At 34.2% G+C, this 16,890-nt stretch overlaps 1 protein-coding gene across 7 annotated transcripts in view; it reads right to left on the bottom strand.

Annotated features, from left to right (window-relative positions):
* Positions 1 to 16,890, bottom strand: part of ens (MAP7 domain containing protein ensconsin) — a 380,882-nt gene that overhangs the window by 328,823 nt on the left and 35,169 nt on the right. The gene's annotated exons all lie outside the window — the stretch shown is intronic.

The raw sequence follows: 16,890 nt of genomic DNA, 5'->3' as shown, positions 1-16,890 counted from the left end.
ACGGCCAAATTCTATATAAATGTTTTCCGTTAATCTGCTCTTTAACCATATAAGTGTTCGTGTAGGTATCTACCTTTTTTCTTGTTTAGAATGATTACATCGGTGTTGCAATATCTTCGGATCCCCTCATTGTAATTCGTTAATACGCCCCAGGAATCTCATTTTCACTGCATTCATTCTAATATTTCATAAAGTTTTTTTTATAAAATATTTATTCATGTTCTTCATAAAACGGATATGCACCAATATATCGCAAATATTTGAGGTACATGTAAGTATAAACACCACACGATTCAGTTATACGGATCTTGAGGCTATTGATTTCGTTTGGAGCGCAGTAAAAATAAACTATTATTATTGTCCTGAAGAAGGTTGGGAACAACCGAAACCGGTCGACATATATAATAAAATAAAGTGTTTTAAAACAATTTTTTTTCATTTTGTATAATGTCAAGCCACAAAGTGTTTGCTTTCTTCGATAGTAAAAATAAACTTGCTGATCGTCAGCGTAGCAGTGCGACAAGAGACCAAATGACTCGATTATTTTGGCGACATCATTTGTAAAAAGGATGAAGAGAAGTGGACCCAAAACGGAACCCTGAGGCACCCCTGAAGAAAGTGTTGCGAAGTTGGACATTTTATTTCCAACCCTCACGGCTTGTAAGCGATTGGATAAATAGGATACCAGCCAATTTTTGATGTCGGAATTCAAACCAAATGTTTCCTCTAATCTAATGAGGTATTCGTGATCAATCGTGTCAAACGCTGCACTCGTGTCTATGAGTGAGATAAGCGATAACTTACCTGACTTCGGCAGGAGTTATGTCTGATAGCATACGAAGTAGTCCAGTTTCAGTTGAGTGGAACTTTCTGTACGCAGATTAACGATTTGCGAATATTTTTTTTGAATTCAAGTGACTGGTTATTTGTGCGGCAGCAATTTTCTCCAGGATTTTTTGAAATGAATGGTACGTTTGAAACGGGTCGATAATTACCTAAGTTATCTGCGTCTAGTTGTGAATTTTCCAGTATTGGTGTAACTACAGCTGACTTGAGTGATTTATTAAAAACGTGAACTAGGAATGGAGCTAAAACAATAGAACATTGTTTTAATAACCATGTCAGTATAGGATCAAGACTGCACTTCTATCAATCTTCTTATAAATGTAATATCAATGGAGGGTAAAATAGCCAATGTAAAATCAATGTCCAGTGTTTTTATCATAGTGGCCTCTGAAAAGTGTGTTTATCTGAAGACCAGCCAGGTAAGAATGTTTTTCTTTATCTATTTAAAAATTATAAGAATGTTTTTCTGAATCTGTTAGTAAATAATAAAATTAGATAGAGACTGGGAATTCGTAATAAACTGTACAGCGCCCTTGAGGACATTTTTCACAAAACTGGCGCTATACAAGTTATCCAATTAATATTATAAAGGGTCATGGGGGCAGTTATGTTTTTGTGACATACTGCCTACATAAAATATAGTTACTGAACTGTCTGTAAGTGACGTTGTAAATGTCGATGATCAATGCAGAATCGTTAAGGCGATGCACTACGTCGTGTAATATTTTAAATTGAGCCGCTATCAATAAAAACCCTTACGTAGATGGCGATAAGGTTTAAATTCCCGCTTAACACCATCCGCCTGTTTTGATTTATGCAAGAAAAAAACATGGCCAAAAAGGGCCTTTTATTTTATTTTGTGGATGTTCAGGCATAAATATTAAAAAAAAATTTCGATCATTTTATAAATAACTTAATTTGCCACATTATACAATAAAATCATAACCGAAAATGGGTTCGTAAGTAAGAGATTTTGAACTTTAACGCAGTTTTTATAGGCCTATACATTATTTTTTTTCTGGGCTTATAAAAAGACTTATATAAAAAATACTCGATTATTTCAAAGGCCATGATGTATTCTACTCGCAGTATTTAATTAAAGCATCTGAAACATTTCTAGGCTACCAAATTTTCAAACCAAAAACACATGATTTTGCATTACTACGTATGGCATCGCCTTAAGCAGTGAATCGTAGAGTCGCTCCGTTGATTTGCGCATTCTGATGAGCAGAATTATTTTTTATTAGCTTTATATCCCACATATATATGTTTATCCCACATATATTTGTATATCCCACATATATTTGTATATCCCACATATATATGTTTATCCCACATATATTTGTATATCCCACATATATTTGTAAATCTCGCATATATTTGTATATCCCACATATATTTGTATATCCCGCATATATATGTACATCTTATATATATATTTATATACCACATATATATGTATATCCCACGAGTACTATTATCTTTATTAAAGCACTCATAAATTAACCTCTTTCAATATAGGTGGATTAAGTATATTTTCAGAGATTAGTTAAAAAAAATGTTTCCTTAAAAATATTTTTCGGCTTGCTTCTAAGGTGTGAAAATCGAGCATTCCTGTTGATAATAATATTTGGAGATTTGTATAGCGCCGTTTTTGTGCAAAATCACCTCAAGTGCGCTGTTAAGAATAAGGTATGGTATAGAAATGAATATTAAGTATACTCTCTCATATATAGGTAACGCATAAACCTTTTTGTACTTTTTATATTATGGAGAAATTTTTTATACAATAACAACAAGCTCAATCAGGTTTTCATGTTTTTAATGGTATACAAATCGGTACAATACACAGCTATTCAATGAAATCGGCACCCTTCATGAAAACACAGCGGTTATCTGTCGATATCTTAAAATCGATTAATTAGTCATAATACTAACAAGGCTTATCTACAGATCCTTATTATAGCCGACCTGTACCGTTATTCTGTATCCCTGGTAATTAACCAAACAACACAATAATAACGAGCTTACATTTGAAATTATCTGAAAGCCAAAAAATTATCTCCTATTACTGTACAAAATTGTTAATTCAAGATTTTACTGCCATGGAATGTATTATTTCATAACAATAGCTTCATGTTCAATTATGTTATGAAGAGAATATATAGATTGGGCATTGTAACTAATATATGTCGCTGATATTTTCGATTTAAATTTTGACACATTCAAAGCCAAATTAAAATTAGTTCAGCACTTTTGAGAAAATTATATAAAGAGTAATCATAATTTATGCATATGGTTACTCAAGCATGAATATGAAAAGATATTATAAATACACAATATCTTCTTAAATTTAATATTTTTTACAGTCGTATATAAATTTCAAGGGTTCCTTAAAGTTAGTGTGATTATAACTTAACAAGTATTAATAATACAATATTGTATTTTATGCTTTATTTATTAAATATTTTTTCATTTATCTTTTATACGGGGTTGTCTGAAAAGATGTTACCACTCATAAGGTGCTACATCATTAAAAGTAATAATATCCCTATTATTATTAATATTACTAATATTATCATAATTATGGCACTACAATATTATTTGGACTTCTGTACATAATGTGTGTTATTATGTTATTCAAATAAATAGTTCAAAAGTCAAGTACGTGTAAGTGGTAACATCTTTTTGGATAACCCTGTACTGTTGTTTTCAATTTAATTTATAATCGTGATATAAAAGCCCAATAGGGCGTTAATAAATAAATAACATACAAGGGGTTACACGTTATCAAACAGTAGTCAAAACAAAAACGATGCAATTCGTATTACTTATAGTTTTTCCAATTTTTTGTGATAAATTATTTTTAAGTATGAGTTTAAACAGATCACCATGGCTCGTTGAGTCGACGGACGTTTAAAATGATCACACAATATTTACAAAGGCGCACGAGGGTCCAGCATAAAAAATCAACAGTCTGAAACAACAATAATACACCATTCAACACAACTCAATCCGGCATTGGATCGATGATAAAAGCATTAGCGATTTAAGTGATTTCGTGCAAAAAAACAACAACGAATAAGTTGAGGTTTACAGAAGTATGATGATTTGACAAAACGGCTACGTTCAGTTGCCGAGCAATATCACACTGTCGCATCCCTGATTGCAGTAGTGCCACCACTTGAGCGACTTCGTGAGCAGTGGTGTCCATTTTAAGGGGTTGTTTTCTAGCGCTAATTATTCATGTAACGATCGTCGAAACGATTATTAGATTGCTTTGGCCAACATAACTTATTGTAGTGTATTTTCACTGTTTTTTTATTCAAGATTTTTTTTAAATTACCATAATGAAGGTATTTTAATTTAATTTTATGTTGACGTGCGGTTTTATGTTGTTTTTTAAATCAACAATTATGAATGAAAATTACATGTTCTTAGTACGATAGTCAGTCAGATTGCATAACAGGTTCTAATAATAGGTTGGTATGTACGGAGTTGGTTTTAAATTTGTAAATAGCAATAATAGAGTTGACAATATGTAATATTACAATGGGTTACATACATAACGTAAGTTTATCTGTACACTGTACGTTAATCGGTACTAAAATAGAACGATCATGCCGATTCCACATGAAAATACGACCCGGAAACTGGACGAAAAAAGCATCGTATAAAACGCCCATAAATGTTTCGGGAGAAACAAGCGAGTATAAAACCACCTGTTACCGCACACAGAACGTTTGGATAGCCTATAAAATAAAAAGGAAGTGAGTTCCCTAACTTTTACTAGTGCGAGTGATTGCGCGAACAGTCAGACACCAAAAGATTCGCCACAAGGTAAGTATTAACTATGCGATAAATAAAATCCCTAAAGTTGAACAAAAGAACGAAAACTATCCCGAAAATGTAATTTGGTTTAAATTAAACTAAATAACTGACATGTCCGAAATAGAATCGCTCTGTCTGGCCCTTGATAGTCGAAATGAAATTATCAACCCAAGCTTGAAATTGGTCGTGCCAGCATTGCGGCTTGAGACCAAAACGGAATTGATCAGAAAAGAACTTATTAAACGACTGTGACAAATATGTTTTCGTTAATTTCATCGTGAATTGTTTTTATTTATTGAGTGAACGAAAGAAACGAAAATACGAAGAAAAATTCGGACAGCTTACAAAAACGACGAGAAGATGATTAAAGGTAAACTGAGAAGATATTCGGGAGCAAAAAATGACGAAGTTGAATAAATAAAGTTGGCAAAAAGTGGAAATGCAGAGCCGTTAACTTTACTTGAGTTGGATTTGAGATGAATTAAAATTTGAACATTATTTTAACGGTGGGGCAGGAATGCGGAGAAACTTTGGAGAAAACAAGAAATAACGGCATAATCAAGTAGAAAATATCAAAGGTTCGTGAAATAATTTGGAATTATACAACACAAAAACAAAAACAACAAAATGTAAAATCTCTTTTACGCCTCACTTATCACATGCAAACAGCGAGTTCTGGAGATTTGAAATTTATTCAGGTTTGAAGACAAAGTTTTTAGGTCAAAGTGTAATGTAATAATGTAAGTCACTAAATGTTTTAAAACCGTTTATTACTCGCTGACCGAGCACGAACACGAGTTTTAACTCGACCGTCATTTCGACGGTCTGTAAATTTGTTTCCGTCTCAAGATGATGGCCGTGTTCGATAATGCTTTTTAATGCCCCCAGAGTTCGCATGAGCGTGGATCCTTCTACGAGCTGTCAAATCGGAATAATTCATTGAGTTAGAATAATTCAATCAGTCATTGAGGTAGTGGCGTTTCTTTTTTCAATAAGTACACTTAAAATATTATTTCGAGAAAAATGGAAAAATCTTTTTTGGACGCGAGGCCATTGTTCACAGAACTACTACTAGAAAATAAAATTATGGTTTTCTTGTAAACGTCCAACAAACTGCAACTGAAACTAAATGACAGTATCGTGGTTTAACGTGATCCCGCTTTCATAAGCCGTGATGTATGTAATACTGTAACGAACGAGATACTGCAACAGCGTTTGTTACGACAGTAAATGCAGACACGAATGCAGTGCAATCTCAATGCAATAAAACACCGTTTAATCAATCGGTGGCATACAATAAATCTCATAGCAAAAAATTTTCATCTGTCGATCTATTTTACTGAAGTAAAATGTCAAAATCAAACGTCAAACGGGTGTTTATATATTTTATATTAAAACGATACACCACGCCGTGTAACATTTGGAATCGGGCCGCTAACAATAACACTTCTTACGTAGACGGGGTAAGGATTAAATTCCCGCTTAACACAAGCCGCCTTTTTTGATTTACGCAAGAAAATTACATTTCAAGAAGTGTGCTTTTATTTTATTTTGCGAAGATCAGGCAAAAATATTTGGAGATAATTAAATAAAATACTAAAATAAACTAGATGACGTGTCCCCAGCGTTGCTAGACTTTTCTCTACTTTCTATAAATAAAATATGTATGTATTATATACATAAACGTTCCGGAATCAATTCTCTAATTGATAAAAACCCTTTCAAAATCCATTGCATAGTTTAGAAGAACTAAGCGCACAAACAGACGCAGTAGCGAGATCATTGTATACTATTTAGATATTTTCTTTATGACGACGAAGAAACCATTGGCTTTGAAACATGTAGATTATTATTGATTAAAAGTGGTTTACACAAAGTATTTAATTTTCATAAAAAAATATTTAAAATTTCTAAAGAACTTAATTTGCAACATTATACAATAAAAACAAAACAGAAAATGGGTTCGTAAGTAGGACATTTTGAACTTACAAACAGTTATAGGCCTGATACTTTATTTTTTCTAGACTTACAAAAAACTTATCGTTGTTTAATCGAATTGAATAATATTATCTATCTCCTTCTTTCCTGCTTGAAGAAGGTAAAAGCTTCGCCAAGGAATGTACGAAAGAGGGAGTAGTATTATTTTGTAAAGGACGTCGGGTTAGTAAAAAAGACCCAAAACTGTTTCAACATTACACAGTAGTAACAAATATTATTTATTTATTAACTGATACGAACATAAAAGTAAGAGGAATATAGGATAAGGATAGGGGATTCTCTCGATACGTTCTAAACTCATGTATAAATTTGTGATCGTAGGCGGGTTTATTACCTAGTGGAAATTTCTACCAACCAACCCGTGTTCTAAATCCGAACACTGTCAGTAAAATATATAATGAAAAACGAACTAGGTAAGTATTTGACTTAATAATCAATGTTTCTTACCACAGCTGTGGTAATTTTAAATGAATTTGGTATGGTCCATCATATACAACAATCAACACAAGCTTGGTAAGCAAGTGTGCATAATGTTAAATTGAATATCCATTAATAATTTAATGAAGAAGTGACCTCATTAGGTTAATCAAACGTTTGTACACTCGGCTATTCGACTCGGAATGATTGGAATTCTAAATGCAAACCGATCGAAATAATTATCAAGATGTCCAAACAATCCATAAATAAACAATTGGAGATAAAATAAGTATCGTTCAGAAAAAAAAATCAAGAAAGCGACATGCCTACTTACATTTAAGAAATGATACCTCATGTTTGATGAAAAATGTTCGAATGTGAACATTTCCTGGTTAAAATAAAATAGGGAGGATATTTTTAGGTCCAATTAAGACGAAATTGATGACACCAAACTGACTTCAAACACCATTCATAAAATAGTAAAACTCATCTCTTCAGAAAGTGCAATACAGAAATAGACACCTAACAGAGTTGAAAACCCTATTCAGAGGTAGCCTGTATTAAGGTAGGTACCAAAAATCCTAATCTTTTAATTGATAGAACTTTGAATGCTAGAAGAAGTCGAGGACTTCCGAGAAAGGTATGACTAAGTGAACTGAATACTCGAGTCGGGTATGTGAAGAGTCAGATACAACAGGGTATGCATGCATGAGACGATGAATGCATGTGAATGAAGCAAGAGGTGTGTGCGAAGATCGTGTTGGAGTGGGCAACACATGCAACACATTGATGGTTACTTAGTCATCTTCACACAAGCCTAAACCTTATTGTAACTTGATTTATAAAAACCATTTTTAATTTATTTTATAAAGCGTCGTTTGGTAAGTTAAGCAGAATGAATGACAAGATAGAAGGCAATAACGTAAAGTATCTTTTAAGAAGATTTTTGCTTTAGTTAAAGTTAAGATCAATAAAGCAATTTGAATTTGAAATGTACCAGCTGCAGCAGAATGGTGAAAATGAATGCAAAAAAGGTTCCGATCGCTAAATCAATTCCAGAATTGGGAACAATTCGTGCTTATACTCGGACCATTTGTGAAGTAATACTCTGCAATTCAAATTGAAAATTCATGACCTCTATCAACCTCTAATGTCTCACACTCAAGGGTTGCAAGTTTTTCAAAATTTTAAAAGTAATAAGAACAAGAAAAAATCTGCGTCCACAATGCAGTGTCCATGATACACAACATTCAATGTCACAGGGAAAGGTCTATCTGAAGAGCACACAACAGAGTTGGGAACTTTGTGAAGACATTCAAATTTTTAAGAAGGCTTAACTTTGCTAAACGATGTCATAGGACAGGACAACAGGCTCTACACCTTTTGGAGTGGATACTTAAAATCATAAAGGGGCTTATACATAATTCTTTCCATTGGAAAGGTGACTGAAAACCGTATTTATATTGGAACATCTTTTAAATTGGTACATATAAATTCAGCCTAGGTAGGTTTGTGCTCGCAACACTCGAAAAATAATAGAACGATTTAGATGAAAATTTCAAAGTTTATTCTTATTAGTGTCAGGAGTGTTTAGTATTGTTTGAATGGTAGAAGAAGCCGGGGACGCCTGAGGAATACTTAACGCAATATCTCTGCACTGGAATGAGAAGCGGAGTCGAATTACACCAGAGATGTGCTTTATTTCAAATAAATCCATTTCAAATGGAAATGCAAAATGGGTACTCTCCATTTTGCATTTTAAATGCTTTTCTCAGTGCATTTTCCATTTTAAATGCTTTTTTGCAACATTCTTTCTACTATCTCCACTCATCTTTTTTTCATAAGCCCCAAATATCAGTCGGTCCTCAACCTCAATATGAGATATTTTACATTTGTTAAGTTACTCCTTGGTAGGAGCCCTGGCAATTGAGTGATACCATTACAAAAAATACTAAACATGGGGGCATGACGCTGTAATATTAAATGTTAGATAGCAGTTTCTATGTTTTTACGTTGGCAACATTAGTCCCGCGCAAATTTTTGTGGTTTCATAATCTGTAGTCGTGGTGTATTTGGATTTACCATCATGGAATAAGTTTGTTCTAAATTGATGTTCATTATTAAATGACAAAATTCTATAATTATTTTAATTGTTTGACCTGAGAAACCATTTTGCATTTTCAATGCATTTTGAAAATAGGTATTTTGCATTTGAAATGCTTTTCTAAAAACCATTTTGCATTTTCAAATGGAAAAATTTTGACCCATTTCCATTTTGCATTTCAAATGGTTTTGGGTACCCATTTTGCACATCTCTGAATTACACTCTATGTGATGTAGTTTTTAACAGTAAATTGTGATATACAGTGGTGAATGGTGGAAGAAGTCGGAGACGCCCGATTATCAATAGCAAAGCTTTGTTGTAGCTTTGGGTCCACCGGTGTAATAATAATTATGGATATTATCAGTGCAATGAAAACTTTGAGGTTTTAAGGGTGGTCGGTGGGGTTCGAAGGGTGGTGGGTGAGGCTTGGCAGTGATAGCACTTTACACACATTACGTATCATTATCGGATGACTCGTGAGCCAAAATTATTCTAACATTGCGCTAACAGCGGCCAATCCGGGGTGCGGTGCACAGCATCAATCCATGTCTAGTGATTATAATAATTATAAATGTATATTATAATACATGATAGAGATTAGGCCGCTGCCACCATCAAAGCTGTAACAGTTTCAATTTTGAATTTCCTATTACATTTTTGACTCTCCATGCCAATAGAGTCAATAGATAGAATAATAGTGTAATGATTAACAAAGGTAAATAATACAGTAATATTTCATTTCACTCTCTGGAATGCACAAACAATCAAATGATCACGTTTTTATTTATCGTATATTTGTAAATAAACTATTGATTATGATTTCAAAATATATTATATACCGACGTCACTTTGATGATTCATTGCTAAGCAGATGTAAATCCAGACGATGTCGAGTTTTGTAGGTGATCGAAATAAAATAATAAAAAATCAAACATACTAATTTCGGCTGTCTGTGATGTGATGTGCGTTAATTATTCCTGGGTGAATATTTTCTGTTTAATTTTTTGGTACTTAGTTTTTTCGATTTTTCAACAACTAACGGCGTTTCAAAATACAAATTTCTGATCCGTCTCTAATTTGAAAATGAAAAATATAACTATATTATAAAGAAAATCGAGAACACTCTTGTTTTAATTGACTCCACACAGGAAGCCATGAGGAAAAAAAATTCCTTAAGGCCAATTTCATCTTTGGGGATGCTGTGTGGATGGTATTTATGGGAAAAGGAAGGAGAGAAAGTTTCGGGAAGGAAAAATGTATGAGAGATGTGTGGTCTGGGGGCGATGGGTCGAGTCCGGCTGGAGGTCAAAAGGACTCCCTCAGCCTCTCCCGATTCGGTCTGCCACGCAGCAGGTAAGCAGTTGCATCCGCTGCCCAAGACCTAGACAAACCTCACTCTACGAACCCGGGCGCACCTGCTAAGTCACCAAACGTTGCGAACCACTTGTTTTTCAAAAGCAATGATTCTAACGCGAATATTTTATTGATATATGTACAATTATAATGTCCTGTGATTTTTCACGAGTTCACGCTAGTAAAATAATAACAGCGGTATCCAAGTTCGATAACTGTAAGATCCTACATATAAGTTTATCCGCCAAAATACATGAAATATAGTAGGATAGTTTTTTCGGGAATAACTGGATATCAACGGAGTTGTTGCGTGTTTCATGCCTTGATCAATTCAAAAGCATTCCATCAAAATGCTCCAATTTCTCAAGAAACATTTTCAAAACATGAAGACATCGTGTTTGTATATATACAAGATGTATGGTTGGTCTTGTAGTTTATAATAGCCCCGGTATATCAGTCAGTCCGTATCCTCGTTTCCTCATTCAAATTTAAGCGCGCTGAATCGGCCGCTCAATACTTGATAAGCCGCAGAATAGTATTTTTTTTAGACGCCGAGGCGTTAGCAGTAACACAAATAAAATTTAACATTTACGTTAACAATTGTATATTTTCTTTATTGTTTCGGAGGGCTATTAGGAATGTTGATGTTATTAGTTGATGATCAATCTAAAATAATCTGGTAAGGTGTTACAAGAGAATTTTAAAAAGTTTCAACGTGAGAACAGTTTGTTTTCTGCGGTTAGTTTTTTATAATTTTATGAATAGTGCACTGACTCCAGCAAAACAAATACTTAGTAAAATTAGTATTCTCGCATAAAGAACCATGCTAATTGAAGTGGAGAACTTTATCGAAAACCATCTCGTAAATTAAAGTGCAGTCGTTGACATTTTGAAAGATCGCGATGACAGTATACGACAGTTAGGTTTTGCAAAGAAAAAAGAAACACATTCCTGCATCAAAATCTTAAGACAATAGGTGTAATATTGGTGGTTTCTAGGCTTACCACCTACGTACGGATTATGTTCTGAGCCGCGTTAAGTTCGACATTCCAACCAAGCCGAGCTTAAAATCAACTGAAACACCGGGCCAAGTGCGTAGGGAGTAGGGACCCCGGTTAACTGGTTAGTAAGTACTGGCAGTAAGCAGTAATCAAGTACCCGCCGAATAATGAGGTAATCGTATTTACGCTGCGTTCATTCAAGTGTCAAGGTCGATTGTACGATAAGTCGGACCTTGGAATCAAATGCAACCGGCAACTATAAATAAAGTGTTCACCATACTACTACTTATCGTGTAGTTTATTGCATTTGGAAAAAATAAATATTAGTGTTTGTGGGAACTTGTTTAAATAAATATCAAAACTGCACCCACGTAATATTAATCGCAGTCGAAAATAGGACTGAGATAATGTGATATAGGTATTCCTCGCGGGATTGTGGGAGACAAACAGCGACTATACGCATGTATGTACATTTTAAATATTATAAAGAAGACAATCTGCTTGCTGAAGAGGCAAAAACTCTCGGATGGTGAGCTCTGGTGTCATGAAATTTGCACTGCTCTTTCTTATTCTTGTAGCCTGCAGTGCTGGATTGTTTCAGAATTGATACGTTCTGTACGTTTTACACTGAACTCAAAAAAAAAATCTAACAACTTGTCTAGAATTTCTAGGTCGATGACGTCATCATCATTAGTACAGGATTTTCAAATAAGGTGTTATTTTGAATAGCCCGCTATTTCGGTAGATGTTACTTTTGAAGCTGTAATTTTTTGACATTTGATAAGTAAGAAACTACGCCATTAATAAAAATGGAACGATACACGCTTCAACAACGCATTGAAATTATTAAAATTCACTTGAGTGAATCAAATGCAAATCATCTTGAGTGATGAGGCCCATTTCCACCTCGGTGGCTTCGTCAACAAGCAAAATTGTCGCATCTGGGGCTCGGAAACCCCAAGAGTTATTGTTGAAACCTCTCTATCCTCAACGTGTGAATGTTTGGTGCGGTTTATGGTCCGGCGGAGTCATTAGTACTTACTTTTTCGAAAATGAGGCTGGAGCAACAGTTACGGTGAATGGATTGCGCTATCGAGAGATAATTAATGATTTTTTATGGCCGGAATTGGATGGTATTGATCTTGACAACATTTACTTTCAACAAGACGGCGCTACGTGCCACACAAGCAACGAAACCATTGATCTTTTACGATTGAATATCAAAATAACACCTCGTATTGGAAAACCCTGTATTTTATTTTAGTCATTTGTACATCCAAGTTTTCAAACATCTAATTTATTATGACTTGCACACATAAATTATGACATTTTATTTTGATTAATATGGCTTCAACAAACTATTGAAAGCTTGAATCTATCAATTGGGTGTATAGTTTCTGGCAGCTCTTTATAATATTGCATTATTTTGTATAGTTAACTATTTTGTGTATTAACATTGTCCTTTTTTGGCAGCCTAATTTCATTTCACGTCCTTGTGTTATGTCTGTGTATGTTCTTGTTGAATAAAATTTAGTTTGAAATTTTTTTTGGTAACAGGTTGTTTATTATTTTATGCATAAATATCATCGCGTTCAAAGTCAGCATCTGTTTCACTGTGAGCCAATTTAATTTTTTTTAACATTTATAGAAATCCACGTAATAATATTCACCAGCACTAATACATGTTTTTTTTATTTATTTTATGGACACTACAACAACAAAGCACGACCGATCAGCACCAATCCATATTAAATAATGTGAACTCATCAAACCTAAAGCAACGTGAAACCTGAAAATATATGGAGGTATTTATGAGTAAGTAAATACTTAAAAATCTTATGATTTCCGAGTTTTATTTTGATTTATTAAATAATAGAAAATTAGAAACGTATTTTTTTGGATGCGAGGACTACTGCTCACAGAACTAGTTTTAAAATCGCTTTGTCATTCTATCAGACGCGTAAGCAGTTTGATATTGCGTCAAGTTTCTATACGAACCTAATGAATTTAATATTATTTATTACAATTGAAAGAAATTCACTCATGTGGTATATGTACATTTAAATGTATACTTCTAATATTTATTACACTAATAATGTTTACATGGAGAGTATCCAAAATGTAATGGATACTGGATAATAGACTTGAATCTGTCCAAAGAAAATTTACACGTATTTTGTCTTATCGATCAGGTGTCTATCATCTACTAGACGGTTACGAACAAAGACTTACATATTTCAAATTAGAGAGTCTAGTTAAAAGACGAAACATAAATGACCTCAATGCTTTACAAAATTGTGAATAATCAAGTAGATAGTAACATAGTCCATCTAATCAAGTTAAACGCCAGGCCCAAATTCACTAGAAACCTTAACATATTTTGGAACGAAATTTTTACCAATAACACTGGTTATTTTAATCCTATGTCTAGAATGTCTCGATCATACAACGATATTGCTGAAACACATGCTTGAATAGATATTTTCGTAAATAATATAACTTGTTTCATGAGATATCTCCACGATTTCTGTACCTAAAAAAACAAAAATAAAATAAAAAACAAATATTGTTGATTTTTGATGGTTTGATATTTTCTATTATATACCTAATTTAAACATGTTTTTAAAATTATTATGTCTTGTAATTTCTGTAAGTTTAAGCTTTGTATAAAAAAATAATTATATTGTTTTGATAGTGAATGTGCAAATGTGATTGCTGCAGACATTAGTCTAGGGACATTTATATTTGTATGTAAATTTATTTTATACTATACAAGAATGTACTTTAAATGTCCTGTTTGTGTCTCAAATAAAATAAAAAAAAATAAACTCTCGACAGATTTTTTGAATCCCTACCGTATTTTAAGAAACACATTTACATTGGTAATTTAATTACCTCGCACTCACAACTCAACTGTAAAACGATCCCCAATATCCTAATGCGTTTAATGTTTAAATGGAGCAAGGCTGTATAGAATAGAGGACAGAGTGTGCTGAGAGAACAGTGCACACCGCGGTTAGCTGTAGCGAGTTACCATTGCGGCTTGCCCTGCGGTTACCATTGCAGCTCTGCTAACCGCAAGGTAAGCCGCAAAGAGGCGACCGCAACGGTTAGGCCACGTACTGTAAGGTACGGCGGTGCACCGGAGATTGGTCATGCGATCTTAATCATACCCAAAAGCCAACCAACATTGTGTTTACCGAGACCACTTAAGGTCACAAAAGTCAGACTTCTGGTTATCTGGTAAAGGCGCTTCTAACATCGTTGTGAACGCCAGAAACTAATATAAAAAGTAGAATCATTGAAGAAGATATCAAAACCTCTCAAGTGGTAGTCGAACCCAGATCCTCAAGTCCTACCGGGACCGGGAATAGAGTCTCTAACAAATAAGCCATTAAGCTAATATTGGGATGATTTGTATTTTTTATGTGAACACCGCGCAAGAGTTCCAATTGGCCCCAACCGTCTGGAGCCAGTGAGATAATTGCATCCCAAATCGGGGTACTTGTGAGGCTGAAGGTAGAAGGGAGAGGAAGCAGATGGGGAAGAGAGAGATAGGGGATTACATGGATATTCAGATCTGGTAACCAAACAGGGCTAAGGCCATTTCAAGCGAATGGTGGTCTTACACCAGGGCGATACTGATAGTATATTCCACTCTGGAATGTGCCGCGAGTATACTATATATTATTTTTAATAAATCGATTGTGAAATAATACAAATTGTCCCGTTGGCGTCATGTATCTTTTATCAGGAGATTTTTCAATGTGGATGAGTGTTTCAGGCTAATAATTATTGCTTGTAAAATAATTGTTACCCTTTGTGCTATGCATGAAAAATCTTGTCTTAAACGTTAGTTTACCAAAAAAATAATAATAATTAATATTTGACAAGTTCTAGTATCTTCACCAAAAAATGTAGACAATTTGTCTCGACGCCATCTAGTGAGAGAGTTAGCACTTACAATGGCTTTCTCATATAAAATAAAGCTGGTTGTTTTCAGGTGAAAAAATGTAACAAGCAGTAATTGTTGAATGAAACACTAGTGAATTATTTCGCGGATAAGAGATAAGCCGCCATAGCTCAGTGGTCAGAGCTGTCGACCGGAAATCGAAAGGACACGGGTTCATGTCCCGTTGGCGTCATGTATCTTTTATCAGGAGATTTTTCAATGTGGATGAGTGTTTCTGGCTAATAATTATTGCTTGTAAAATAATACAAATTCGTCACATGAAATGTACTTGCGCACTCATACGAGACAGGAGAAGTTTGTGCCTTTTACGAAAGCTAATAATTGTGCCCAAGTCGTAATACGCCTTGTTCTGTTCACATGCATATACGTCGAACGCCGATAAAGGGTAGCTAAAATTGATGTAATGATACAATAAACATCCCTCATTCCTTCGCATAAAAAAATCAGGTCACAAAATGATTGACTTCTATTCTTTGGATATAAAACTTTTTTTTAATTGAACAAGGATTTTTTTTTTAATTTACCCAATTACACCAATGTATACTTAATAAACATTTTAATGTTATGTCGGTTCACACAGGTAATAAAATCCGGTTGGCTGTTTTCGGTGACTAGATCTATGACATAATTGGGGCGGTTCTGATTGAACATTGAAAGTGATATAGCCTTGAGATGAGATCCTGACAAGATTAATAAATAATCGAGAAAAGGCGGCCATACCATAAACAATGGCCGATAATTGCTACTGTTACGGTATTAGAAAAAAACAATAACATTAATAATAATTAGTAAACGGTTCAAATATATTTTTAATAATTTGGTCTCAACTTCGGCAGATTTTCACCTGATAGTCTTACTTACAACGGGTTCTGTCTCGTTAGCAACAACTAACCAATAATTTGACCATCGCGACGATCATTGGCCTTCTACTGCGATAAAAATACTGAGTTGCAAAAACGCAAGATTCGCTATTATTGTTGGCCCCCGAATAAATGCAACAGAATAGGTATTTCCGATGCGGTTCGAATTCAGCTTGCAGCGAGACTCTCGCGAAGGTGACGAACCGGCCCAATGGACAAAATTGTGCAAGTGTATGATGCACCGGTGAGTAGCGCGTCGTAAATAAATTATATTCCGAATTAAGCGATTTTGCATAGCGAGAAGGTATTAGATGGTACTTCCTTGATGCTATACTGAACGAGTGCCAAGATTGAGAAATTTTGCATTTTTGTGAAATGTTTAAGGCTAAAAAGGAAGCGGATAAAGTTGAGAAGTACCTGGTTATTTAGATCTAGTCACCAAGTAATTTCAAGCAAACGTTATGTGGTCTCCCACCAAAGCTTTACTGAGAGTATTTTCCAGTCTTT

This window comes from Hesperophylax consimilis, chromosome 15 (genome assembly GCF_061612785.1).
Source record: "Hesperophylax consimilis isolate HC1 chromosome 15, BYU_Hcon_1.0, whole genome shotgun sequence".
In the NCBI taxonomy this organism is placed as follows: domain Eukaryota; kingdom Metazoa; phylum Arthropoda; class Insecta; order Trichoptera; family Limnephilidae; genus Hesperophylax; species Hesperophylax consimilis.
This window is presented reverse-complemented; position numbering and strand designations above follow the sequence as displayed.